The sequence below is a fragment of the Nicotiana tabacum genome, chromosome 24, assembly GCF_000715075.1.
Source record: "Nicotiana tabacum cultivar K326 chromosome 24, ASM71507v2, whole genome shotgun sequence".
In the NCBI taxonomy this organism is placed as follows: domain Eukaryota; kingdom Viridiplantae; phylum Streptophyta; class Magnoliopsida; order Solanales; family Solanaceae; genus Nicotiana; species Nicotiana tabacum.
In genome coordinates this window covers 99,929,211-99,941,310 of record NC_134103.1, presented here as the reverse complement: position 1 = coordinate 99,941,310, position 12,100 = coordinate 99,929,211, and the positions used below count along the sequence as shown (strand labels likewise).

General features: G+C 30.1%; 1 long non-coding RNA gene across 1 annotated transcript; it reads right to left on the bottom strand.

Annotated features, from left to right (window-relative positions):
• Positions 1 to 3,938: 3,938 nt before the first annotated feature.
• LOC107793728 (uncharacterized) lies at positions 3,939 to 11,099 on the bottom strand. Its single transcript, XR_001649784.2, has 3 exons — positions 10,968 to 11,099; positions 6,757 to 6,838; positions 3,939 to 5,612 (listed from the first exon to the last, which is right to left on the bottom strand). It is a non-coding gene; the product is annotated as an uncharacterized LOC107793728 (long non-coding RNA).
• Positions 11,100 to 12,100: the final 1,001 nt, after the last annotated feature.

Below are 12,100 nucleotides of genomic sequence, written 5' to 3'. Positions count from 1 at the left end.
TTCAATTTCATTACTGTCTTTATTACACTGCCTATATTTGTTCAGTCTTTTATTATTTCCAGTAGGGCCCTGACCTAACCTCGTTACAACTCTACCAAGGTTATCCTTGGCACTTACTGGTACTGTTGTGGTATACTCATGCTGCTCTTCTGCACATCTTTTTGTGCAGATCGAGTAACTTCTTACCAGCCTAGACATTAGTTAGGATTTTACTGCGGAGACTTCAAGGTATACCTGCCAGCGTCCGCATGCCTCGGAGTCCCCCCTCTCTCTATATCTCTTATTCATTATCCTTTATATATATAGACATGATGTATAGGATTATCCAGTATTCATACTTAGAGCTTGTGACTTGTATTTTTACTGGGTCTCGGAATTTGTATATGTTGAGTTGTAACGTTATTTTTATATAGTTGTTGAGATTGAGACTTATTTCTATTGTTATTTCAATTATTCTGCATGTTGTTAGGCTTAACTAGTCTTAGAGACTAGGTGCTGTCACGACGTCCTATGGAGGAAAATTCGAGTCGTGACATAATGTATACTCATCCGGACATTTGTTATGCCATATATTTATTAGATGGTATCAATCCAATCATGGAATAGACATTGATAAGAAATGATGAGGATCTTCCGATATCTAAAGGGAATTGTGGATTATTCACTATATTATAGTGAAAATGATTTACTCTTGAGAGAGTATACAAATGTGATAGACATCATGGCAAGTGAATAAATAATATTACAATACATACATGCAAAAAAAATTATTGTTTATCTTCTTACAAAATCAATATCTTGAGACATATTTGAGAAATATGTTGTGGTTCTAGGTTTGCTAAAGATATGATAATATTTATGTATTATAAAATATTTTGGTCAAAATAGTATACTCATCAATATATTATTATTGAGATTATGTTCATATTATGTATGCATGTGATGATATCCTTGTGAAGGATATAAGTGTGTCGAACAAGTCGCGAGATCGGTTCTCTCATACGGGCGATCGCCTCTGACGTCAAGGAACATGCAAAGATGGGACCTATTAGAACCTTGATTAGTACAAGGCCATGTATATTTTTGGATAAACTGGTCGATTTTAACTAGATATCAGACTTATGGATTTAATGATCCTTAATGACTTATTTTATAAGCCAGATGCGAGTTTCTCTAAGAAATTGAATTTGAGGATTATTAAAGTGAGAAACTCGGGTTGGACATATGGAGATTTCTAGACTAAGATCTATATGGTGTTGAATGAGTAAAGGAATAAGACACGCGTGCCAATATAAGGTGGGGACACAGTAACATGTGTTTCATACCACGTGTGCTAGCGATCATTGGGATAATCGAAGAATGAATCCCTGCTTCTTTATTGTGTGAGATCCCGAAAAGTTATATTAACTTTTATTGGAATACTCTTTGACCTTTAACTGTTTCTCGAAGGGCCAATCGATATTGCTACTTTAGTATGTCACTAATAACCATGAGTGATTCGGCAATACAGTGCATGTTTAGGAAATCAGCTGATTTGAAACAGATAGATTCGAGTAGAAAGGGAAGATAACTAAAATTAGTAAATTTAACTTGTATTCACAAGGTCGACCATTATACTTACCATAAGGGTATTGAGTATAATTATGGATACAATGTTATACATGAACTCGAGTTCACCACTTTAGAGGATGATGGATATGATAAACAGCTACTGGAGTAGCAGATAATGTCTAGGGTATTGCGAGTAATAAGATCCTCATGTTAGTAGCAAATTATTTCCGTATGTGATTGGATTTCTACAAAGAGCTTTTGTACAACCTTAATAGGTATGAAATATTATAACTCTCTATGCTCGAAGGTCGCACGAATTATCTGTCAGTATGAATAATGTGTGTTGTCGCTGTGATACTAGACGTGGTCTAGCCCATCATGAGCGAAGTGGGAGATGTTAGATATCGGGCGGGTCGCTTATATGGACCGACCTAACCCATTTAGAAAGGATAATGACATAAGGTTTAGAAAAGTTAAGAGGCGACTTCCTTAAGGAGAAGTTAAAAAATAACACAGTTATTTTATTTAGTAATAAAAACAGATTTCATCATGGATGAGTTCTCTACTCTTTTTTTTGCAAGAAGAGAAACAAACGTCCCTTTTCTCTCCAATCAACACTTCTCTCTGGTTCTCTGAAAACAAAACACACACATAAGAGAGACATTTAGTTTGTGAAATTAAACTTCGTTTTCTAGTGAATCGAAGTTCGACTTGGGGTAATTCTTTTGGTGGTGAGTTCAACAATCTCCGCTGTACTAAAAGGTACACAATTCGTTGTTCTCGCCCCTCAAATTAATCTTACCGGTGTAAATGGGAAAAAGCACCTTTCTATTATATATTACGCTCACAGCCCTTCCTATTGTTGCTTGACCATCGTAATTTATGCATATAGGTGTCAACGATTTGGGCCAAAATAGAATATCTTCGAGCAAATTCTAGAGTCATTCAGCTTCTTCACCGATGTTGTCTAAGGCTATAAACTAATCCATAAATGATACTTATATCATTTAAAAGGAACAATATTACCAAAAAATATTTTTTTTGAAAATTTTGTTGGGGAGATTTGGGAGGGTGGGGGTGAAGATGGCATGTGGCCCACCCTACTCCCTTGTCCATTCATGTGATGTTAAACATTATAAATTACAAATAAGAACACGAACACACACAGAGATAGAGACATTCAACGCTAGGATAAAGAAATTTGCTTAAATGCTACTAAATGGAGTAGGTTGTATAACTTCAAGATCAAGTTGGTCAACAAAAGTAGCGTGGAGATTCAGCAACGAAATTGGAGTATAATTTACACTTTCATCTTTTAGAGCCGAAAGCTAAAAAGAAAGAAAGGCCAAAAACAAAAAAGAGCGAGTAATATCCAATTCTCGTGGCCACTTTAAATTCTTGCTTAATCTTGACGAGCCACGTGTGAAGTGACTCCAAATTAGTGTCTTACTTATTTTCCGAGGTGTGATTGGGTGCGCTCACGAACATGGATAAAAAGATTGGCAACCATTAATTTATAGTTGAAATTTTTAATACATTTGATAGGTTCATACAAATGTAACATTAACTAATATATGATGAATTCTCGAGCTATTTGACATGCAATAATCTCCAATAGAACTCCTTAATAGTTGATAATAACATACAGTAACATGAAATTAGTTAACTCATAGTAATAAATTCTCAAAGTATTTAATATATTATACCAAAAGAATGTCTTAACAATCATAAAAGTGATGTAACAAGTTGTAACTAAATTCTACTCAAAAAATCCTAAGTAAATATATTTCTACATGTTCAATTTTTTTTGAATATCCTCGAAAGAATTTAAGTAAATCTTTTTCATTCGTCAAAATGTAGATAAACATAATCAATTGATACTTATAATGATGGGAGGACTATATGCTGAATATCCTCGAAATAATGTACAGATTGATTTGATTACATAATTTTGAAATACTTGAAATACCGAATACTACTCCTTTCATTCACTTTTATTTGTCTTGGACTTTTCACGCCCCTTAAAAAATAATAATTGTAGTATATATTTTATCATACAATCCCTAATAGTGATAGTATTTCAAAAAGTTTTGAAAAGTAATTTTTGAAATGAGTAATTAATGACAAGGGTAAAACGAGAAAAAAAATTATTTTTCTCTTGATTTGTTAAAATGGACAATTAAAAGTAAAATATATTTTTAGTATAGTTGACAACTAAGCCGGAGGGAGTATTATATATAACTCTTAAACGATCCAATTAGTGAAATTAATACATCAAAATATTAAATTATTATTACTATAGACCTTTAACCTTATCTTCTTTTTTCTTTTTTCAAATTATTATTTTGCGATAGCCTTATCCATTTTCCCTTTTAAGTCCTTTTCACATTCAAATTTCAAATCAGGAAGCTTTTACAGTCTCTATTTAAAATCGAACATCCCCACCACTATTTTCCATATCTAAATCTCAAATCTCCTTCCAATCAAAATCCAGAATCTTCTTCCATGGCGGTTCGAACTCTGTACGGATTGGTGTTCTTAGCAGCGTCAAGCACTGGCTTTATCTTCCTACACCTCCTTCTTCAACCTATCTTCTACTTCACCGCCTAACACGGCGGCGCCGCTATGAACCGGCCCCGATTTGGACCGGTCGCAGATGAGTCGACGAACCGGAAACATTTTTTACCTCCATCGCCACCTTCTGCCTCCAAATCCTTACACGGCGGCAACACGCAATTCCGGCGGGTCGGTTCGTAGAGTAATACAAGTATGTTGAATGTATAGCGTTTATATTTGGAAAAAACAGAGATATTTGCCTTTTATTTTAGATTTTGCTTTTGTTTTATGGATCTGGATTTGATTTGTGTGATCTCGTTTGTGTAAGTTGACCTGCTTAAAAATAGCTTAGTTATGTTGCTTAATCATTGATTACCCTCTCGTCTCATAGCTTAAATTACAACTACACTTGTTAGCTAGACTTATTACTTTCCAATTTGAATTCAGAAAATTGGAATCACTTTGTACTAGCAACTGATACAAAACATTTTGATATGATTGCAAGTTCTTGTCAAAATGTATTTCAATTTATTTATGTGTTTTTTTTGGTTTGAATATGATTAATAAGATAGGGAATGAAACTGTATGGATTCTGATCTGAAATGGTAATAGAACTTTTGAAAATTTCAGGTTTTTTCTGATGTAAAATTTTGGCCTGATATATGTATAGTTTGGGTGAAAATGGAACTCGTGAACCAGATATTGGATCCATATAATCAATACTCTGTGTTCATTCATAGTATCAGTTCAAATTCAAGACATACAAAATCTATGAATATTTTTATCATCTAATCCAAAATAAGTATATTGGTCTAATTCAAACTTATTAATTTTAGCGTTGAACCCATTACATTTTTTAAATTATGCGTTCAAATACCCATTACGTTTTTTAAATTATGCGCTCAAATATGCTACCCTTGATAACAGCTAAGGAATTATTGGGTCTCATTGTTTTCTACTTGGTCTGGGCCACCTTGTATACCCGGCACAGTTTGCTTTTAGTCATTCATTAATTTGTATATACACTGATGATAGAACATTCCAGACATAATAAGAAATAAGAATTCATTTTCTCTCTTAGATATTTGTTCTTCTCGTTTCTCTCTCTCCTCTTTACTAGTATCTGTACTCGCGAGAATATTAAATATAATTTTTTCATAAGAAATGTTACTTGAAAAATATGGTAGACATAAAGGAGCTTGCAAATGTTATTATTTTATTAACATGTAAATCCACTGAATATTCATACATTCAAGTCATAAGGAAACATATGTATCTATTAGAAAATAGCTATTGAGGAAAGCATTCATAAGAAAATGCAATCTTGGATGATTGGTCATATTCTGATTCTCACAAATTTATTAGTACCGTTTGAAAAAAGCCATTTTTACTACACAATATGTTAGTACAAATTAACAAAGTTCCCCTTAAAGGCACAAAACAAAATCTTCCTTCGATCCAGTTTCAATCAAGCATTGATGGAATAGACCTTCGAATATCAGCCACTGAAAACAGAATGAGCTCTTGGTTAACAAATTCAATATATGAAATGTACTTTTCTTTACATAGATAAATGATGAGTCAAATTAGGAATATTTGGATGTATGCTAATCAAAATAAAATAAAAGTATTAATGGTCCCAACCTCAAGTTGTCTAAGCCAATTCTTTCTTGTTTATATCTTCTTGTGACTGAAAGCAAGTTCTATAGATTCCCCATCTTATTACCCGCCCAGACAATCTTTACTGTGTTTCTAAAGATCTTGAAAGTACTCATTTCCTTATTTTGAAGTACTTGTTCTCGGCTCTTATCAAAGCAATAAAGAGAATAATTAGTAGAAAGTCAAGTTTGATGGTTTTATAAAATGTTTGGTGTAAAATCTTGTAGTACTTAATGGACCAACCACTTTAATTGGCACCCAAACTCTATCTTCATGACTCATACCAAGCATGGTATAAAATGATAGAATCTTCACACTCGTGTAATTAGCATCAAAATGCCTTATAGTGAATGATCAAGCCATGAAATAATTAGTTACCTATAGAAGATATATATTATAAATAGGGGTTTGAATTTAAAGATAAAAACATGTCCTCGAATGAATTAAAATTGAAAAGTTTGTTATGCATAATAGAAATGATACAATCAAATATAGTTGAGAAGAAGACTTCAGTCTAATCCAATCTATTAGAAGTAGTTATTTAAAATTGAAGCTAAACACTTTCACGTCTATCGCAAAAAATTATCTTTTTATTTAAATTTCTTTTGTTATTCCACTTCAAATTTATATTAGAGTTTTTATAAATTTTCTTTTGGTATTCCACTTCAAATTTATATTAGAGTTTTTATTAACTTTGTCCTAAGGTTTAAAAGTATTTTATAATGCACGAAAATTCTCTTGTTTTAAAGATAAAAGTAAAATCATAGATTCATAATCTACAATAAAAGAATTTATTGAGTACCCAGTGTACCCCATGTTTAGTAAAACTTAAAGCGTCAATGACAAAATATTATTTACAATTCTATATTTGGATACTCAATCTCCTTCTTATAACCATGACCAAACAAAAGAAGAAGATAAGTAAGGGAAGAAAAGGGATTAGAGAAATGAAAACCATAAGAAATGTACTGAATTGGTAAAGATTCTTACCGGCACAAATCAACAATTTTACTTGTTTTTTTGCTCCAAGTTCGTTTCTAACCACGACCTGCTATACAAACCACTCCTTGTCCTAAACACAAATGTAGAATATTAGTAAGATTTTGGATTAACCAACCAATCATTAATCAAGTTGCAATATAATTTGTTTTTTGTGGGTTCACTTAGTAGTCTCCAAGGAACTTAGCCAATGGAATAAAACTAACATTTACACTTTCCAAAGCAATTGTTACAGTTACTATAAAGACAAAATAAAAGCACAAATCACAAGCCATAGGGAATTAGAAGTTTATGCCAAAGAATAATTATGATGCAAAAATGGGAAGATATTACTTTACTACTATTAATAAGGGAGAAAGAGAGTTGTCTCCGGTTAAGGATTGAGCTGCATCCGGTTGCAATTCAGGTTTAAAGGGTATTTCGGTAATTGCATGAGAATAAAATAATTCCGTTGGCTGAAACAAATGAATTTACTGTACCTACATTTTAAATATTTGGGTCTTTTGACCAACTTACCCTTGAACGAACTTTTTGAATGTGACGTGTGTCATTCCAACTTACTCCTTGTTCATAACACGCTTTGTTAGTTTACTGACACTCTAGGGCCCACTTTTATTTCCAGTACACGTGTTGATTTGCAGCATTTTGAAAAAGCCAACTTCTGGTCAAGTGGGACCCTCATTCAATGCTTCCAATGTCACGTTTTATGGGTTTACCTATTGTTGCCTTTCTTTTTCATTTCTATAAAAATAAAAAAAACTTTTGTTTTAAGTAAATCGTCTAGAAAGATTATAAGAAATAAAATAAGGCACAAATCATATACTAAAAAATCTAGCAGTACAAGATATACTTATTCCAAAAGAGGGAAATATTTTTATTCAATAATTTGAAAATAAAATTAAAATTAATTGGCCAAAACAATAATTATATGAAAAACACTTTGAAATGTTAAGTAGGTAAAGTTTAATAGTTTTTAAAATCAAGTATTATATATTGATTAGCAGCCGAGTCGAGTTTGTTTTGTTTGTTTTTTTCCATCGGAGTTCTTTTACATTGTTTATCTTGCTGTACTTTAATCATTAACTTTTGTATCGCTCCTCGTAGTTATCTTGCTTTTTATATTATTTAAAAGTTTTCATTTCCAGAATTTATCATCTTAACTTTTTTTTTCAAATATTCTACTTTTGATTCATTCCATTTCCGTTTCTTTTATAAAAAAACACATTGAAGATTGTAGGTGTGAAATTTCACTATTAGTTAATAAATTAATGGTGGATAAATAGTAAGAATTTTGAGTTACTGCCTTATGGAAAAGAAACAAAGAATTTCTTTCCTTTTGTTAATATCTTCGTTTATTTATCATCATCAAATTATCAATAGTTCCAAAGAATAAGATTCTATATTTTATTTATTTATTTGGAAATCCTTGAATTTATAAAACTCTTCTCAGTTTCAATTTGGTGTAGGAAGTATAACCACGTGAGTCTATGACAGCGTGTACATAAGATAGTAAATTACTACTTATGATTTAAGCAACCAAATAAAATCTAAGAATGAATCAACAAGATTTAATAGATGAAGAATTCAATTAAATAAGAACTAAAGAAAAATGTGAGCCAAAAAAACTAACTTTGTAACTCACTTTGTCCCAACCAAATAGAATCTAATAATAAATCAACAAGATGAAGCATTCAAAAAATAATAAGAATTAAAAGAAAAAGGCGAGCACATTGCATAGGAAAAGAAAAACTAAGTAGGCGTTTGGACATAAAAATTATAATTTTTGGAAAAAAGTAATATTTAGAGTTAAGTTGTAAAATGATATTTGGAATTTGAAATTATGTTTGGACATGTATTTCATTTGCAAAAATGTTGCAGCTTTGTGAGTGGAGAAAAAGAATTCTGAAAATTTTGAAAAAGTGGTCAAAATCACTTTTTTATTTTTGAAAAACTCATTTTCAATTTTTTTTTAAAAATTTGTAAAATTTCATGAATAAATACATTTTTGTAAAAAAAAATTATTTTTAATGGACAAACGGGGCCTAACTTGTTGCCCACTTCGCCAAACTTCAAAAGGTATAAAAATGTGTTTTTTTCAAATTATATAATGATTGCATGACAACACATAAGGAGAATTGACATTTTTTTTTGGCTTTATATTAGGTTTGACAATAGAAGCCCAAACAAATTGGCACCAAATAACTAAAGTTATTTTCCTTAAAAACAGCAAAACAATTTATAGAACCGCTCTCTCTCTCTCTTCTCTCCAATTCTTAGTTATGCATCACGTAAATAAAGCAGCTGTTTTCCGTCTTCTACGTTCCATATCTTCTTCCAAAATGCACTCAGTACTCTTATCTCCCTTTCCACAAATGGTGCCTTATTCATTTTCTCTTTAGTTTTTTTTAATTAAAAATCTCTTCTCTCTTCTAATTGGTTGCACCCATCTTCCTAAAAATTAGATTTTATTTCCTTTCAAAAGTATCTGAAAATTTCTCCAAAACTTCTTTATATTCCTTTTCTGTTTTTTTTTTCCACTGTAGCAATGTATATAAGTTTAGAGCAAGTTCTAAGATATAAAAATAATAAATATAATTGTGGGAGTAAATAAATTTTTAATATATATTTTGATATACAAAGATGAAAAATAATTTTTTGATATATACAAAGAAGGAAAATAAATTTATGATATATATATAGTTATACATATTATTTAATATATTATACACTGTGATATATAAATAATATAATTTTTTTATTATGATATATATTGGTATAGAGACAACAATAAATTTTGGATAACTATATTTATAAATTCATAGTTTGGATATACAAATAATGAAAATAAAATTTTAATATTCATTTTGATATACACAAAGAATGAGAATAAAATTGTGATATACATTTCGCAAATAATCACCGATATGTATTTTGGCTGTTATATATCAATGTGTATATCACACAAGATTTATACATAGACATGTATATCATATTATATGTCAGTGTATATCACACAATATTTTCATTGATATACATAGACATGTATATATATATATATATATATATATATATATATATATATATACATGCATGATATACATGAAATAAGATATCTAAGTCGATATACATTGAGATGTGTATTCACCAAAATTTGAAAGTTCAATAAACTTGGAATGTGTATAGTCATCCAAATTCATTCCTCTTTTGATTCAAAACCAACTATTTCTTTTCTGAACAAAATTTTTGTGCGAATTTGTGAAAAATTTGCTTGATTTCATCCATTAATGCTAAGTGAGAATAAAGAAACTTGTTCAACTTCGAAAACGGGCCACGAGAATTCAGTTTCATGGTTGGTCCAATCATTTAGGCATTTATTTATGCCAATTGCTCTAAATTTTCTGGTGTGAAGAGAGAGAATGAGGAGATATGGAAAAGAGATACGAAGAGAGAGACACATAGGGAAAGAAGGTCTAACCTATTTTTTTTTTTATACAAAATTACTTTTTTAAATTAAAATATAAATGCGGGCCATAAGATGCCAATAACAATAAGTTGTGTTTTTTTATGCCATTTATTAGGTTAGTTTATCAAACAAGGCCAAAATCCCTTAGAAAAAACTGTACTCTCCGGTCCAATGGTATGCGTATGCTTAATTGAAGCCGGATTTAGAAAAAATCAGCAGCTTTGCATATATAATATTTTAACAACGATAAATATTGAACTAGATTATTTTTTATATTGATGTAGTAGATAAGCTCCGTGTTGGGATATAATATGTTTTAATGTGATTTACATATATATATATATATATATACACACACACATCACAAAAATTTCTATTAGTATCAAACTAGAAAACCAAATTAGTTTTTAAATATTTTTAGATTAGCTTACAAACTAGCCAACAAAATTTTGCAATAATATAAAGCATCTTTTTCATTCATAAACTGATATTGTACAGTTTATGAACTTCACAACAAAATTAATACACCATAAATAGAATTAAATTAAGATATCAAAAAGAAGATAAAATACTAAAAGAATAAAGAATAAAACACACGAACTGCCTAGAAAATCTTAATGTAATTAGACACAAATTTAATTTGTTTATATTAGTTTTAGAAAAAACAAATATGAGCAGTTGGGTTATCTATAATTATAGAAGCCTCAAGATGAAAAAGTGGGAAAAGAAAGCTTTCTACCTTCAGATCATCTTCACTGGTAAACTTCTTCTCCTTTGTTGATTTTTTCTCTGCCTTGAGTGGCACTGTAATTGAAACTTGAAGCGTTTGGAATTGAAAATATATGCGTTTGGTTGAAACGGCAGGTGAAAACATGAAGGCTTTGGCTTGAAATAGTACTTCAAAGAGGATTGTAACTAGGGCCGAGCATAATTTGGTAAATATCGAATTAGCGTATCGAAATCGAAAATTTTAGTGTTTGGTATTCGATATTTTGGTATTCGGTATGGTATTTGATTTAATTTAAAAAAAAAGAGAAGGTATTAGGTATGATATTTGGTATTTTAAAATAAAATACCGAAATATCGATACTGTACCGAAATATATATATTATATTACACAATACATATATTATTAATTATAACATAAATATAAATAATCTAAAATTTTGCTTTCCTTTATTATCTAAGTTCATCAATTAACTATAAGCAAATAATAAGACATTTTTAATGATCAAATGTATTCCTTTATGTACAGTTTTCATTCTCTAAGTTGATATTTACTAGTTTTGAACAAAAATTATGTCAACAAACATTTTTATTTTTGTACTTTTGAATACTTTAATTAAGAATATTACATTCTAGGACTCTACGCACTAGTTAGTATTCAAATCGAATAAACCAAAACCGAAAGGATAAAAATCGAATCATATCAAATTTAATTAGGTACGGTATTGATATAGCATTTTAAGAAATTGAATATCAAAAATATCGAAACAAAATGTTTAAATACCGTACCTTACCGACCGATAACAGCCTCCTCGTAACTGTTGCCTTGTCTATCTCCTTATAATTAGGAATTGTAACTGTAGTTAAAGTAAAAACGTGAAGGCTTTGACTTGAACAGTACTTTAAGAGGATTGTAATTATTGCCTTGTCTATCTCCTTAAAAAATCTAATTTCCAATTCTAATGAATAAATAAAATAACTGCCCAACATGGGTGGAAGTATCCATTGTGAATAATTGTGTTCCCCACGTTTGACGATAAATCGTGGAGTTTTTTTTATTTTTTTTTTATTACTATTTTTATGTAAAAAGTTTTCTTTCATAATCGTTGATCACCTTACTATCTTATTGTTTTTATTCTGCTTTTA